Source organism: Vipera berus (genome assembly GCF_964194415.1).
Source record: "Vipera berus genome assembly, chromosome: 2".
Classification (NCBI taxonomy): domain Eukaryota; kingdom Metazoa; phylum Chordata; class Lepidosauria; order Squamata; family Viperidae; genus Vipera; species Vipera berus.
The window spans coordinates 161,749,667-161,765,104 of NC_138203.1; the positions used below are offsets into that span (position 1 = coordinate 161,749,667).

Sequence of the window (15,438 nt, forward strand, 5' to 3'; positions counted from 1 at the left end):
TCCACACAGTTCCCAAAGCTGCCATTTAAGCAGGGTGGGGCGTGAAAAAGAGAAGGGGCATTCTGTCCTGGGGTCTCCTTTCCTTGAGTCTTATCCTATTAGAACTCTAAATTAGTTAGCCTTGTTCCTTAACAAACCCAGCCAGGAACAGAGAGTGGGATCCAAACAAGGAATAAGATTGACCAGTCTTCCTTTACAGAGCAGTGGGTGAGGGCCATCTCTAGGAACTTCACCTACCACGTCTTTTTCCACTTGGTTGGTGACTCTGGAAAAGGATGGAGATGAAAAAAGGATGCCCTTTTGTAAAGGGATGGAGAGTTCTAGGAAGCTCAAAAGTTTGTTCCATTCTTCTGTGGTCTGAGACTCTGGTTGAGAGACTATTGGACTGGAAGCATTTGGAAAAGCTCCGGATCCTCCACAAAACCAAAAGTGGTGGTGATTTTGCCTGCTACACAGAAGCAAAGCAGCTGGGCTGGGGAAGTGGTTGTCTTGCCATAACTCTCCCCCCCCCTTTCCCCCCCTTTCACACACACACACACCACAGTTTCACCTCAGGGCCTTCACTTTACACAACAATAAAAGTAGTTAAGCGCCAACAGCCACTTTCTTCCCCTCTCCCACCCCCTCCCCAGTTAACCCCAAAGGGAACAGGGCAGAGGGAGAAAAAAGGCTGGTTTTGCTTCCCAGCAGCACCTTCTGAAATCAAGCCTTTCTCCCTCAGTTTTTCCCTTGCACAAACACCCAAATTTCCCCATGTATTTTTACATTTATTTCACATTTCAATCCCCCTCTCTTTGTGTGTGCATGCACTTGCATATGCTGCACATTTTCCTCTGCTTCTCTCCCCCCACCCTATCACCCAAACTAGCTCACCCCCAATTCAGCGAAAGAGGCTTTAATGATTGCTTGAAAAGTTCCGTTTTGTAAATCCGCTCCGATTGGATATGTGCTGCCTTGGCTATTATCTAAGTTATGCCTTTCTACCCAGCTGCACACACACATCCTGGCACTAATTATGTGTTTATCAAAACAGGCACCCTTTTGACATGTCACAACATGTTTGTGGGAAAACGGCCTCTCATTCACACACCACACACACATTCATCCCCTACACATGTACACACACACACCATACCCTGTTCCTAAATCTTGTTTGGATTATGTTGTCTCTTGGCTATAAAGAGTATGGTGGATGACAAGCGTGATCTGAGTATGAACATTCCTATATTTGCAGGTGAGCACAGAGGAAAGTTTGTGTGTGTGTGTGTGTGAATATTTCATTGGCAGAAGTACACCTCATGAAAAGGTTCAGGGGTTCTCTATTGCTCCCCAAAATACTGAGAAAAGGGGCTTATTTCAGCTCTGAATGTTCTAATAATGGTTGCTCCAAATACTAGTCTACTTCCAATTTGCAGAAAAAGTCCAGGCCTGGAATAAAAATGTTCTTCATCCAATCCCCAGAATGGAAAGAAAGAGTGAAAGAGATTTGGCTAGGCCTGGCACTGTTTATTAAGCTTGCTTTAATTTAACCCAGATGGGCTAGTTCCTTGATAACCTCACACAACAAACACATTCAATTATACTTTCAGTGTGTGAACACACTGGGATATATTTAACTACAAATTACAATTCTGCATTTAACAGGGGCTTTAACTAAAGGTTTAGGGGATTGAAAGCTCTTGGATACTTTTAAAAAATATTGTTTTGGGGGAGAAAGGCTGGGCCAGAGAAATGTACACTAGATCCACTGGTTGCATCTCACCCCATCAAGTGTGTGTTTGTGTATGTGTGCGTGCGTGCGTGCGCACTAGCATATGAAAGTCTGAGTGATTAATAAACTCTGCTAGGTTTGTGACTAATAAATGTGCATGTTTCAAGGGGCAAAATCACAGTGGAAATTGTAATGAGGATTGGTGGCATAAACATATGTTCATAAGAAATGTGCAAAACAAATCCTTGGTAATTATCAGTGGTCATTGTCTGAATAAAAACCCCTTTCTTGTGGAAAATCACTCTTTGTTGTATAAAATGTGTAGTAAAACTTTGCAATATTGGCTTGTCAATATAAACTTTTTATCTGTTTAGATTTCTATGATTAACAACTTTGTCAGTTACTCTTTGTACTTGATCTGGGTGAGAATTCCCTTCCCTGACCAAGACAGAAAACCTCTTGCTTCCTCCTAAATACCCCTCTACAAAAAAACACAGAAAGATAAATGCATCTGTCTTGGGAGATGGAGAAATAGCAGTTTAATCAATTAAATATCTTGATTGGGTCAGATTGGTAGAAAAAAATGGTTATCCTATCCCGTTCTCACATCTTTCCTCCTCCTCCTTTATTTCTTTGATTGGACTGTCCAGATCAAGGTACACAAAAATTTGCTTTAATCATGTCTTTGTTGCTGCTAAGACCTCCATTGTGTACTAGCTAACTTTTCCAGGTTTCATCCTCCTATAATTGTATTAAGGCTGATCACATACTATTATTGTTTTATTATTATTGATTATAAAATTCCTATTATAGAATTTAGAGGAATTCTAAAAAGGTTTTCATTTTCTGCTTGCGCTAATACTGGACTTGGGAAATGTGGAGAAAAAGCCACTGGGAACAGAAGCCTCTTGGAAAGTTCTTGGCTCTTGCTGGCTTTCCTTTGACTGAATAATAGGGTGGAAGCAAGATTAAATAAAATGATCTATCCTGTTGGCATTCCACATGGAGGTCAATTTGGAATGCCAGAGAAATAATGTTTTTCAGGCAATAAAAAACTGCAGCCCTTCTTTGCAAGATGAAGATGATGATAAGAGTAGTAGCGTATAATAAGATGATAGTAGTAATGACAATTGAACAATTTAGACTACAGGAGGAGATCAGGGGAGGAGACCCCACGCTTTTAATTTAACCTCCCTTTGCTGAAGTTGGTGGAACTTCACAATAACCATAAAAGAGAGCCAGGAATCAAGAATTTTGCTCCTGACTACATGGTTTGGGTATTTATTCTGTGGAAGTTAGTAGGGGGACTTTTTGAGGGAAGTGGGAGGAACTAGGATAAGAAAGAACAGTCAGCAGCTCCACTTTCTGTCGGGTTGCACAAGGAATATTCCCCAAAGCCGATCCGGCCAGTTAATATTCTCCCTTCCAGGAAAATTGGGTGAGGAGATGAAGCGACCCTTAATGGCGGGTGAGGGGGGGGGTGTTCCGGGGCTGCAGGAGGAAAGAGAAAGATTTCCTGAGTTGATGCAGTCAGTAAAACGGTGCTTGATTGAGGCTAAAGGTGTTTTGTTAGAAAAAAAACACGTCCCCACCCTGTCCTAAAAGCGAGATTTATCTTTTTAACCGCAACAGCAGCATTAAGAGTTTTTCCTCCTCCTTGGGGTGCTCACAAAGCGTCCCTTAACTTGAAGTCCGTCCCCCCCTTTTCTCCTCCCGGAAAGAAATGAGGAGCGGCAGTTTTCGGCCCGTGGAACTAAGCAAGGAAGAAGAAGCCTAGACTTTCACGCCGGACTAAGGGAAGGCCGATCACCTTTAGGCCCAATGGCGAGTGAGCAGACCTCTCCGATCTCCTAGAGAGCCCTTTCCGGGTAAAGCCCGCCAAGGTCCTGTTACAAAACAAAACAAAACAAAACGCACCCTTGCCAGAACCAGCGCGAGGTCTGCGAGGAAAAGTGGGTCAAGCTCTGCGGGGTTCGAAGCCTGGCGAAGCTTATGTTACGCCGTGGGAAGAGCGGTTGTCTTCGTTCTCCTTTCCTCTGCTCCCTTCCCACCCTCCGGCTTCGCTTTCCTGTTCGAAACAATTTGGATCGAAGTGGATCTGGCTAAAATGGGGCCGGGGGTGTGTGAAAGGAGAGATGTTTTTCCTTCTTTTCCCACCTTTTGTATCGGCCAGGAGTTGTCTGTTCAGTAATCGTAGGAAACAGGACGTGTTTGCACGGCGCTGTTGGCAGCAAAGGCGTAGCACGTGCTCGGCTCCCTTTCTCCTTTAGGAAAAGGATCGGGGGGGGGGGGGATCGCGAGGTCGTGCCTTGCTTTAGCCGACTTCTTGTTGCTTGTTGGAACGAGGAAAGCAGACTAGATCTGGCCTGATCTCAGCCGGACTCGTCAACTGCCTGGAGGCATGGCCGCAAGCCTGCGCTTCTTTCGCTATAACCTAGAGCTCCTTTCGGTACAAAGCACGTGTAAATTTAGAACGGGACCAGCCAGAGTACAGATCGCTTTGGACATTTCTCCCGAGTATGGACTGAATGGATTTCACCCTCCTGGCCACTTCCTCCCAATTTCCAGGGAACGTTGTATGTGCTACAAAAATGAAGAGTAACTCAAGCCAAGAAATTGTTTCTAATTTGCTCCTTGACCAAACAGCACATGGAACAATGAACCCGACCCAAACGATTGCATTAAGCGAGGCGTCCAATATACAATTACCCAAATGCAAAGATTTGCGTTTCCTAGCCCTTATTAGGCAATTATTTAGCGTGCTGTGTTAATCCATAATTTTATTTAACATACTGGGGGAGGAAACTCCCACCCTGGCTGCTGCTGCCTCTTCTCCCCACACACACACACACACACACACACACCATTTTTCCAGATGGAAGAATATTAAATTGCAATATTTTAGCACACTTCCCTAGAGTGTGAAGGTTAGCTGAGGTCTGAGAATTTAAAATGATTGCATATTCATTTAGACATGAAAAGAATGTTTCCATGTTGGCTACTTTGAGCAAAATTAAGAAGAGATTTTGTTATTTTCTTCCAGGCCACCTTGCTTAAAAGCTGGAGTCAAGGTGAATCTAATTCCCTGTACTTGTAGTTACAACATGGAAGGTATAAATTGGTCACTGAGTAAATATTTACCAAAATAGGAAAAATATATCTTGAACTTAATCCTGAATAATGTGGAAAGTGAATACCCGTAAAGAGAGGGCAGGCAAATTCCTGTTCCCAAAGAACATCCACTAGAATTGTTGCTAGCGAGGGGACAAATCCAACACAGTTACACATTATCATTTTAAATTGTAGGTTGAGGATGAAATGGCCAGATACTCCAGGGCGCTGATGGGGTTTGGAAGCCTGCAATCATTCCTTAGGGGAAAAAAAAACATGGTTTGCTCACCAAACCCGAATCTTGCAAATAGCTGTTGCCTAGATTCAAACAGAACTGAAAGGCAGTTTGGGACGCCTTTGCCTTTCAGGGAAATGTGCTTCACACGACTCCATAACCCATTCCATTCCATTCCATTTCCAGAGTGTTGTTTTAATAGGCTGCGCGTTATGGCTGAAAACAGCAGTTTAGCAGAGCCTTTGCTTTAGCCACTTCTAGTCTAGTTCCCCCTAGAGTCCATGCACTTTCTAAAAGACAGAGGGGATTTTGCTGACAGAGCCTTGATTCTAGTAAAAAGGCTTGTGGGGGTGGGGATGGAGAGCTTGGCTTTTCAATCTAGCCGTAGGAGGCGAATCAAATCCTCTTGATCTTTATCCTCTGAGGTAAGCAAAGTTCAGACTAGCACTAGAAATTGAGGCCTGAGCCAGACTAAACTGCAAGCCAAACTTATGCAAGCCTTACTTCTGAGTAAGCACCCACCGACCAAATGAAAGCTGATGGTAGGAGGACAGAGCATGATTATCCCCCAAGAAGAGCCCAGACCAGCTTTTGTGACCTAGAATCCAGGACTCTTAGTGCTTTTCCCTGAACCTGTATATTTTTAACTTCCCCCATCTGCCCCTTAAACACTGCAAACCCCAAAACAAGCATGGCTTAAGGGGTGTGTGTGAACAAATCATTTCTGCACACACATACACATATATACACACACACCGGAAGGTAGAGTTGAATCAGGAGATGAATGCGACTCTAAATATTTATTTCTAACTGCATTATCTTCTGCTTCATACAGAGCAAGCCATAGAGATACTGATGCTCTGCTTCAGTTAAATTAAAAACATTTGTTACCCACAGACAGATTTTAAAAAATAGTGGAAAGGGAAAAGCTCTAACCTTTGCTGACAATGTCTCGGCCTATCAAAAAGCTTGATGGAGTTTCCCTGCCTGCCTGCCTCCCTCCCTCCGGGTGGTACCATTCACTTCAGGAATACAAAAGGATTGCTTTAAAAAAAAAGGAAGGAAAGAAGAAACCTCCCCATCACCAGTTTTGTGTAAGTGAGTAGGCAGAATATGAGTTACTGGTAATTTGCCAACAGACCCCTGGTTTATACACCACTCCTGTCTAAAATTATTTGTTTTAACAACTGGCAAAAGAAAGAAAGAAGGAAAGAAAGAAACATTTTAACAAAAAAAAAAGACTGCAGAACCAAAAGAAGTTGGTATTCAAAATATAGGATATAATCAATAGCCATGGAATTTAAAGTCTGCTTTCATTTTTTTTAATGTGAAGAATAAATTGAGGAATGGGATTTTTTAATCTTAATTAAAAAAAATAATAATCCAAAGATATTTTTTTAATCCAAAATTTAAAAGGGTTACAAAAAATGAGAGGTGTGGGGAAGCTAATTTATTTACATATTAAACCAACCCAAGGCCAGTTTCCCCCATTTCCTTTCTCTTCAGCTGAGTTCATCTGCCCCAAGGTCCACCTCTGCCTTACTTGGCTGTGCTTTGTTTCTCTCTTTTTCTCTCCCCTACCCCTATTTCTTAATTTGGGACCTTGCCATTTGTTTTTAATTTTCAAACAAAATAATACTTAATTCCCTAGTCCAATAACAATTAGACTGAATATAGTCATCTTAAAATCAAAATAAAAGCAAGCTTTCAAACAATCTGAGATTTTGCCATTCTGGGCTTAAACTGGTGATAATATGCAGCACTGAGGTCCTTTGCCCCTAGGCTGAGAGATGGAAAAAAAGACTGTCAATCACTGGACGCTTCAGTGACCAGGGACAATCCCCTTTGCTGGACCGGCCTTCTTCAAGAGCAATCAGTCACTTTGCATTAATTACCCTTCCATCCATTTGCCACTGCAGGGCAACTGCTGCTTTTGCAGAGATCTGGTGCACTCACAACCAAACACCACCTGAAAGAACAAACACCCTAAACCATTTCTCTCCTGGCCCCAACCCACAACAAAATAAATCTGGAACTACTGTTGTTCCTGCACCCCAACTTTCACCTGTCTCCCTGTGTGCTTTGAAACAAACAAAATGATAATAAACACACACCTCACACAGTGGAGGAAGCCCTCTCCTGGATCAGTGTTCCTGATGAAAGTTTACCAAGAGGAGCAGTTCTGTGCACCAGGCCAAGAAATCTATCTTTCAAAGCTAAAGGATTGGGGGGGGGGGCTGGGGGGGAATTGCCACTTTTACAAACCAGCTATATCTGCCTGGAAAAAGGTTACCTAGATTCCAATGTACCTTTGACTTAATTTTGACTTCTTACAATTGTCTTAAACCTAACTAAAACAAGTGACTTCTTCTGGAGTGACATTGGCACTACAGTTTTGCTATGCTGGGAAGGGATTCCTGGCCGGTCAGGCATTTATTTCTTGGTAAATAGGATGGGGATCTTGCTGTTGCGCAGCTTTCCAAGATTACAAATAAATAATTTAATAATCTCTATTAAATAAATATAAATAAATCCAGACCAAAGTAGCCAGCCTTACTTACTCCAGGGAAATATATTTAGGATCAAGAGGGTCACCCTTCTTCACATGTTGCAATTTGTGTCTGTAATGTCTGAACAGAGCCAATTTTCTTCCATCGCAAAAGACAAGAGTACCCTGAGGTGGCATTTCCTCTTTTGCATGGGAAAGACATGGAACTGTAAGTCTTCCTTAAGTCTTTTTAAGACTCCAAACCTGGAAAACAGCAAGGATTTCTTATACCAAGGCCCACTCTGCCTTGCAGACACATCCCACTGGCTTGTTGTTGGAGGGCCAATGTAAGGAAACTGAAGGGCTCTCTGTCCATGGAAATGGTGGTGAGGTCAGGGTGAGAGACTGGTTTGACTAGGAAGCCATTGCCCATCTGAGTGAGAAATTTTCTCACTGCCGAGTGAGAATAAGGGGAAGCAGAAAGACAATCCAGTGATGGAAATGCAGGGCATGTTAAAGGAACATTTTAAGTCAGCAGGACCAGATGAAAACTCCCAGTCCCTATTCTTCTTTTGGGTTTGCTATTTGAAAATTTAGGACCTAGGATCGTTTAGGCAGATAAATTCTGTCTCACCATTGCTCCTATCCCCCAGAAGAATCTGCATGAATCGAAAGTTGCTTCACAGGTATTTTAGATCCTGTCCCAATGTGGCGATGTAATCCAGACATTACAGCTTTTTTTTTTTTTGGTAAGGCCCATTCTGCCTTGCAGACAGATCCAACTGAATCCCTTCTGACCCCTTCCCACGCCTACCAGCCAATGTTCTGGCAGAGGGCCTAGATAAACAGCAAGATCGTCTGCAGGTTGAAGTCTTTCGGAGGCCACCGTGCGCATACATAGACACACAGCTTTATCATTCTCTCCTGTTTGTGTATATATGCATATATGTGTGTGTGCGTGTGTGTATGTCAGATTTGCTGTTGCAAGTGTAGTTTTTTCCCCATTTTAATTTCAGCCTGCAGAATGGCCTCTTTCTCTTTCAAATCTCTGCTTTGAACCTGTAGGTCTTCTGATAGGGCCTTGTGTTCCCGGCAGAATGGATGAGTTGAAAAGTGCCTTTGATTTCAGTTCTTCTCTCTCTCTCTCCAGTTCTTCCCTCTCTCGGCTTTCACTTTTTATGAGACCAATTCAAGAGCCTCAACTCCCATTTCGAGGAACCAGTCCCTCCCTCCCTCGTCTTTCCCTCTGGCCACAAATAGGGTTCCTTTCAGAATTTATACACTCCCCTGCCTACTTTTTAAAATTCAGTTTTTATGTGCTTGTAATTTCTTTTTGGAATATATATTTATTAGCAGAAAGTCTATGTTTCTCAGGGTCTCCATGTAAATTTTATATCTAAAATATCTGGAAAGTAACGGGCCTAGCATGCTTGGGGTTTTTCATCTTGTTCGAACACTCTGTCTGGTTTGGGTATAAGACTGCAAACTGTAGATGCTTATTATAAGTTACTTACAATAATTGATCTATTAACAATGTGTTATAAAGAGCAGCAGTAGTGTTAATAACCGAAAACTCTCACTCTCACCATCACTTCGAAGGTGCTGATCCAAACTGAGTATTTTATCAGCACGTAGCGGGTTGGGACATTGGAATAATTCTTTCCCCTCTGGATATTCAACGTGTGTGTGGTTTCAGTAAACCCATCATCATCATCATGGAAAACGCAAGTTTTCTCTCCTTTAACTGAGGCATTGACATAAGCAGGGAGTATACACACACATGTTCACTCGCTGCTTTTTAATTTAATTCACTCCTCTAGTTAATGAATAGCTCCATTGTAATCTAATATCTCTTACGGGTTATTTTGATTTATTCTGCATTTTTAAATCAATTAGGCTCCTTTTAATTTTTTTTAAAATAATCGTAATCATGAGTATGGGGGGGGGACTGGAGAGAATTCTGTGCCTTCGAGCCGCTGCCATGGTATTGTGTGGGCGCACGCACGCACGCGCACACACATACACACATATACGTCCTTCAACCTCGTTCGATCAATGGAACTGACATTTCTCCCGGTTAGCTTCGCTATAGATTCCGCCTATGCCAAAGCTGGACGTTCTCCCGGAGGCGCAGAGTTTTGCACACTCAAGATGGATCTAGTTTGCTCCTCTGTCTGAAATTTGTGAAGCTCTGGACCGAGGTTATACATGCATCGGGGCATATGAAATCGACTTTTCCGTAGCGTCGTGTTCTACCCAGACTGAGAAGGCGGCTTGGTCGGCTTGCGGCTTCCTCGACATTCTCTTGCAGCCTTCTCTTCCTTGTCCCATTGAACAGCGAGACATTTCTAGCTTTTCTCCCCATCCTTCGTGGCTGCACCGCCGAGAGTCCTTAGACCACGAATCTGTAAAGGGAGGAGTCCCCGCTGATCAGTCCGCCCCTCCCCCCCGTCCCTCCGGTGATTGATGCACCAAACCTGCTTGAATGAATGGCTTTACTTTCAAAATCGCTAATGGGGACTCAGTCCGTTTCCCCTTTTCTTTCCTCCTTTTGATCCTCTCCACTCTTTGACCTTCTTTTGGCTCAAGGGACGGTGGGCTCTGCCTCGGGGAATGGGGGGAGTGCATTGGGTGTGTGTGCGCTGGAAACAGTCCCCAGCTTATCTCCTTTCATCAAACCAGCCCCGGGCCCCCTGCAAACCGCGGGGCCAGTAATTGCTTTTTTCAGGCAGCCCAGTGCGGACTGGCGAGCAGCCAATCAGCGCCTTGTTTACACTGGGTGATGGACAGCGGGCTGGGAGACTGCCAACCAATCAAGGCGTCTCCTGGAAGTGGGGAAGGAAAGACTGAAGGGGGTGGGAGAGAAACTAATGCCTCTGCGGTTAACCTCTCAATTGCCGGTACAAAGTCGTTTGAAGGCTTTATGTAGTGTGGTTTCTGCGTTAAAATAGGCCTCGGGAGTGATGGTATCATACAGGTAGGAAACGTGTATATGTGACTGACCTATTTACAAGAAAAGTGGCAATTTACCGAGACAGCATATCTTGGTGCAAACGGCAGGGGGTAGAGGTGGGCAGGGAGTCGTAACGGAAATGTGAAGCGTGGGAGACAAAAAGGAAAATGAAAGAACGACCGGATTACAAACAAAACTCCAGTTTTGATAAACCACAAAGGATTGTGCATGTGTTTGTGAGCAAGAACCTAGCAAAGGGACTTTCCTGAGTTTGCAAAATGCCCGTTTAAGGTGGCGGGCAAAGTGATTCGCCTATTCGAATTGTTTAAAAGACAAATGCACAGGCGGTGAAGACGCAGTGAACTATAAGAGCATACTTAGGACCTAAATCACTCTAAATCTCTTGGTATTTCGTTTGTCAAGTAACTCTTAAAAGCTGCCGGAGGGCAGGCAACGCAGTCTCTGACGTCCTGATCTGTACAGTGCTATGATTTCCCAGTTTTGCAGTTGTAGCGCATCGTCCAATTTATCAAAGCAAAAGGAGTACCAAAAAGTATCCCTCGCTACCCAGCTGATTGGCGTGAATGCCTGCCTACGAGCTGAAGCAGCTTTCTGGTGGGACTCCCTAGCTCCCCATTCTGCAAAGCTTCTCTCTCTCTCTTTCTTCCCCCCCCCCTCTCTCTCCCGCTTCGCATTGCTACGCATTTCCATTCAGCTAAGCAAAGGGAAGCTGCGCGAGGGGAGCTGCGCAACTGTAGGGACTTGAATTAGGCGCCATTGGATTGAGTAGTAGTCCTGCTGTTCTCTGATTGGCAGTTCTCTGGCCCCACGCCAACCTATTGGGAAGCCTGTTTACGCAGAGAGAGTGGCACGAGCTTATTACCGTGGAGGACAAGGCGTCCAATCAGCGAGCGTGCTCACCCTGAGTGAGTGGCACGAGCTTATTAGTATGCAGGGAGAGTTGCTTGTAGGACTGAGATGCGAGGCTGGGGAAGCTGAAGCTCGCGACAGGGTCTTTTTTCCTTTCTGCAAGGAGCAGCAGCCAGTGCATTTACAGTGCAACAGTCAGCACAGTGCAAATACCAATAGGAATACAAAAATCCCACTCACTGATTTAATTGTATTGCGTTCCCTCTGTGCAAAGGAACACCCCTCCCTCCAGTAAGTAACAAATTTATTTAGCATTTTGAACGTTCATGATTTGTTGATAAATTATGATTTATTGTTAATATGGATAACTTCACAATGTTCAATATATATATAATATTGACCATATATATATAAAAACCATTTATATTTATATTTATATATATATATATAACCATTGCTACAAAAAACCACCTTTGTTTGTGTGTGTGTATGTATGTATATATATATGTATGTGTGTGTATGTATATATATATATATATATATATATATATATATATATATATATATATATATATATATATATATATATATATATATATATATATATATATATATATATATATATATATATATATATATATATATATATAGCAATGCAAATACCTGGCGATTGAAAAATGTAACAATTGTATCCATTCCTCAACTAAATTGAACCTTTTTTTGAAAAAAAACACCCTTTCTTTGGGAAAGGAAATGTATATTGTTTCTAACGAAATGCAAACTTATGAGATATAGCCATATTCGTGTTTTATTTTTTAAATGGTTATTTCCTGGAAATTTTGTGCACTGCTCCGTGTAGTGCTAATAAAAATATGATTTTTCGCATATTTTTTACCTGAAATTCTAATCAGTTTGTCTGCTCTTTTTAAAAAATAGAACTGTAAATGGTTGCTTTGCAAGGAAAACAAATGGGCATTGTGGCAAATAGGCATTGTGGCAAAAGGAATTCATGTAAATTTGTAGCCTCCATTTTTCTTTAAAATGAATCAAATAGGGTCTTTGTGAATTTGATTCCTTCCTGCTGTATGTTCAAGATGATCTGCGTCATAAAATACTTGAATTCCTCAGGGTTCTAAATTAAACGAAAAATGAAAACAAAGAAAATACGCATTTTTATTTATTTACAAACCGGGGTGTGCGCATGTATACTGATCTTTCGCACAGTATGGTAACTGTTTTGCCGTGGAGGGAAACATGCCGTTAGGATCCCTCATAAGGATTTTTTTTGATTAAAAAAAGAAAATCCGTCTTGTTTGTTTGGGTTCAGTTTAAAACGGTGAACCGTGGTTGATTTTTCACGGACGGAAAAGGTTTCTCGAAACTGAATAATTCAGTGACACGCTTTTGTTTCTCGCCTTCCTCTTTCTCAGTCTTTCTGCCTGTGCGCGATGGTTGCGATAATCGTTTGATTTTAAAATGCCCCAAATGCTTTGGGTGGTAGCCTTATTGCTCAGCTCAATATATCGAAATAACTTCAGCCTCGCTTTCTTTTCATTAATAAAAATGATCATTATTACTTGGTAAAATTAAAAAAACAAACACGATTCTGGGGGAACCAAGCAATTGAATATCGAAGCAAAATGAAATTGTTCCAAATGCGTTTAAGCTGGGAGAGAAAAATCCCCACAATTTGGGAGAGATCTCTTGAGGTTTTTTAGCATGCTGTTCGCCTGCTGGAAGCCTTCGGGTTGTAGTAGTAGCAGCAGCAGAGCCTTTTGATGGCTGCCGCTCTCGAGAGATCTTCGATGGGCTAGGCTAGAGAAAGACTTAGCACGGCAAAGGCTTCCTTACCTTTTTTGTTTTTTCCGACAAGGCCCGAGAGCAGTGCGCCGAAGCGTTTGAACTCTGCCGGATCTGCAGTTTCTTTCTTCGTCCACCTCTTTGGAGAGTAGAACGTATTTCTTGTCCGCGCAAAACCTCGGCGACTCAGTACAATTGACCAGAGAACATACCGCTGGATTATTCTATTCTCTCAACCCCACCCCCGTTTCATTCCTTGCCCCAATTAAAACAAAACAAGGGAGGGGGCGTAGCTCTCTGGAGCCGAACCGTGCAAATTTACACCGTCCTTTTGTTCCTTTGGAAGTCCGAGCTCGGCTATTGATTTGAAAGTAACGTACCCTCGCTCTCTTCGGCGACGCGTCCTCCTGCTTGTAAAGAATCGTCTTTAGTTTCGGCCACGCTGAAGGGAAGCCAAGGAAGATCGAACACAGATCTCGTTCCTGGGTTTTTATGACTGGATCCGGAGACCCTCCCGCTGCACGCCAGCCCGTTTACCGGTTAGGAGAAAGGTTGATTTGACTTTTCCTGCTTCGGCTCTAGCAATTGCCAAAATGGACCCGACCTTAGAACAAATCCTCTGCACGGTACGTGGTAGCAAGTGCTGTTCCCGGAACGCTGATGCTAAAACTTTCCCTGGACCTATAATCAGGACTTCCAATCTGCTGCTATTTTTCAGTCCGATACAGTTCCCCCCCTTAAATATGCAAATATTTAAAAAAATCATAAGAAGGGGGGGAGGGGAGGTAAACTAATGTGCCATGTTCCCTTCATATTGATGTATCGAACTCAAACTTGCTGAAGTTGCTAATTTCCCTTTTGTCTTCCAGGCTTCAACTCTTCCACGACCCCCTCCCTCCAGTCCATTATTTTTTTACTGCTGCTTCTCTGGGAAGATTTTTACTGTTAAGCAGGGTGGGTGGAAGGTGATAAGAATATACTTTTTTCTTACAATTACCCCAACTGCAAAATATGAAATATTGGTAATATGCAATGATTAAAATTTCCAATAATAAACTGTTGTTTTTGTGCGTAGTGGTTCCATTTACTTACAATAGAAAACTATTTTTTTTCTATTTTATGTAGGTGTGTGTGCATACATACACACATGTGTATGTGTGCATGTGTAATCTTATCCGCTGTGCAAATACGTAGTCATTTAATACCTTGTTTTCAGTTATAGATTAAATCAAACACCAAGTAGTCGAGCAATGTTAAGAATTAAAAGCTTTATATCTAACCATTTAAAATAGTGTTCAGTAAATAAAAAAATATTGTTTCATTGTTCCAATCATGACACGTTAGGGTAAGCAAATGTGTTTTCCCTTTCTCCCAGATTGTTAATCAGTAAGCATGTTCAGTATGGAGTTGAATTCAGTATGGGTTCAATGGGTTGTGGATCCTTCAGACAATGTTCTTTACAAGAACAGATACATAGGATGAACCTCCTCACTATAAAGGAAGAAATAATTTTGGTACCCCACTTTCCCCCTGTGGAAGTATTAGATCTCCATTGATAGCTCAGTGAGGTTTTTTTATATGGGAGATACACATATTTTAGTTCCAGAAGCTAGTGGGATCTTTCAGTGCAGCACAAGTCTGAAGGGGGAAAAAAGGGGGGGGGCAGTGAGATCTTTTTATTCCCCCTCCTTCCTCTTGGCCTAATGTTACACACATTGGGTCTAAGCCAGAAACCCCTTATGTGTAAATGGAATGAATGCACAGGAAGAACCTTACATAACTGTTTTGTCTAAGAATACAGTTGTAGAATTTAAACTCCTGCCCTTGAAGGAGGAATGCAGGACTTTGCCACTCAAGTGTCTGCAGTGAAATATTTATTTCTGAGCTTGAGTAATTGAAGCCCAGCGAGCTCTTTTCCCCTCATCTGGGATCTACGCAAGGAACTCATTCTTTTGGACTGCATCAAGGCAACTGGTTTGTAAACTGGGAAGCCAGCAAACCAAGGATAATTCCCATTCCTTCCACCTGTACATACGTAATCACACTTAACATAGGGGCAACTGAAAGACACTCCCCTACTCCTAACAACATTTTTAAAACTATCCATTTGAAGGTTTAGTTTGTCTAGCAAGGAAATGATTAAAGTAATCATGGAACACTGAGCAGTTCAAAATAATAAATACCATAGTTGAACAGAACTACAACAAATAATAAAACTTAGAGCTTTTTCCTCCTCCAGACACCCCCCACCCCCATTATACTGGAGGCAC

At 42.4% G+C, this 15,438-nt stretch overlaps 1 protein-coding gene across 1 annotated transcript in view; it reads left to right on the top strand.

Annotated features, from left to right (window-relative positions):
* Positions 1-11,492: 11,492 nt before the first annotated feature.
* BAHCC1 (BAH domain and coiled-coil containing 1) overlaps positions 11,493-15,438 on the top strand; it is a 109,813-nt gene continuing 105,867 nt past the window's right edge. Inside the window, exons 1-2 of the mRNA XM_081317299.1 lie at positions 11,493-11,659; positions 13,242-13,794. The gene's annotated coding sequence lies outside the window, so the exon portion shown is untranslated. The remainder of the gene's footprint in view (positions 11,660-13,241; positions 13,795-15,438) is intronic.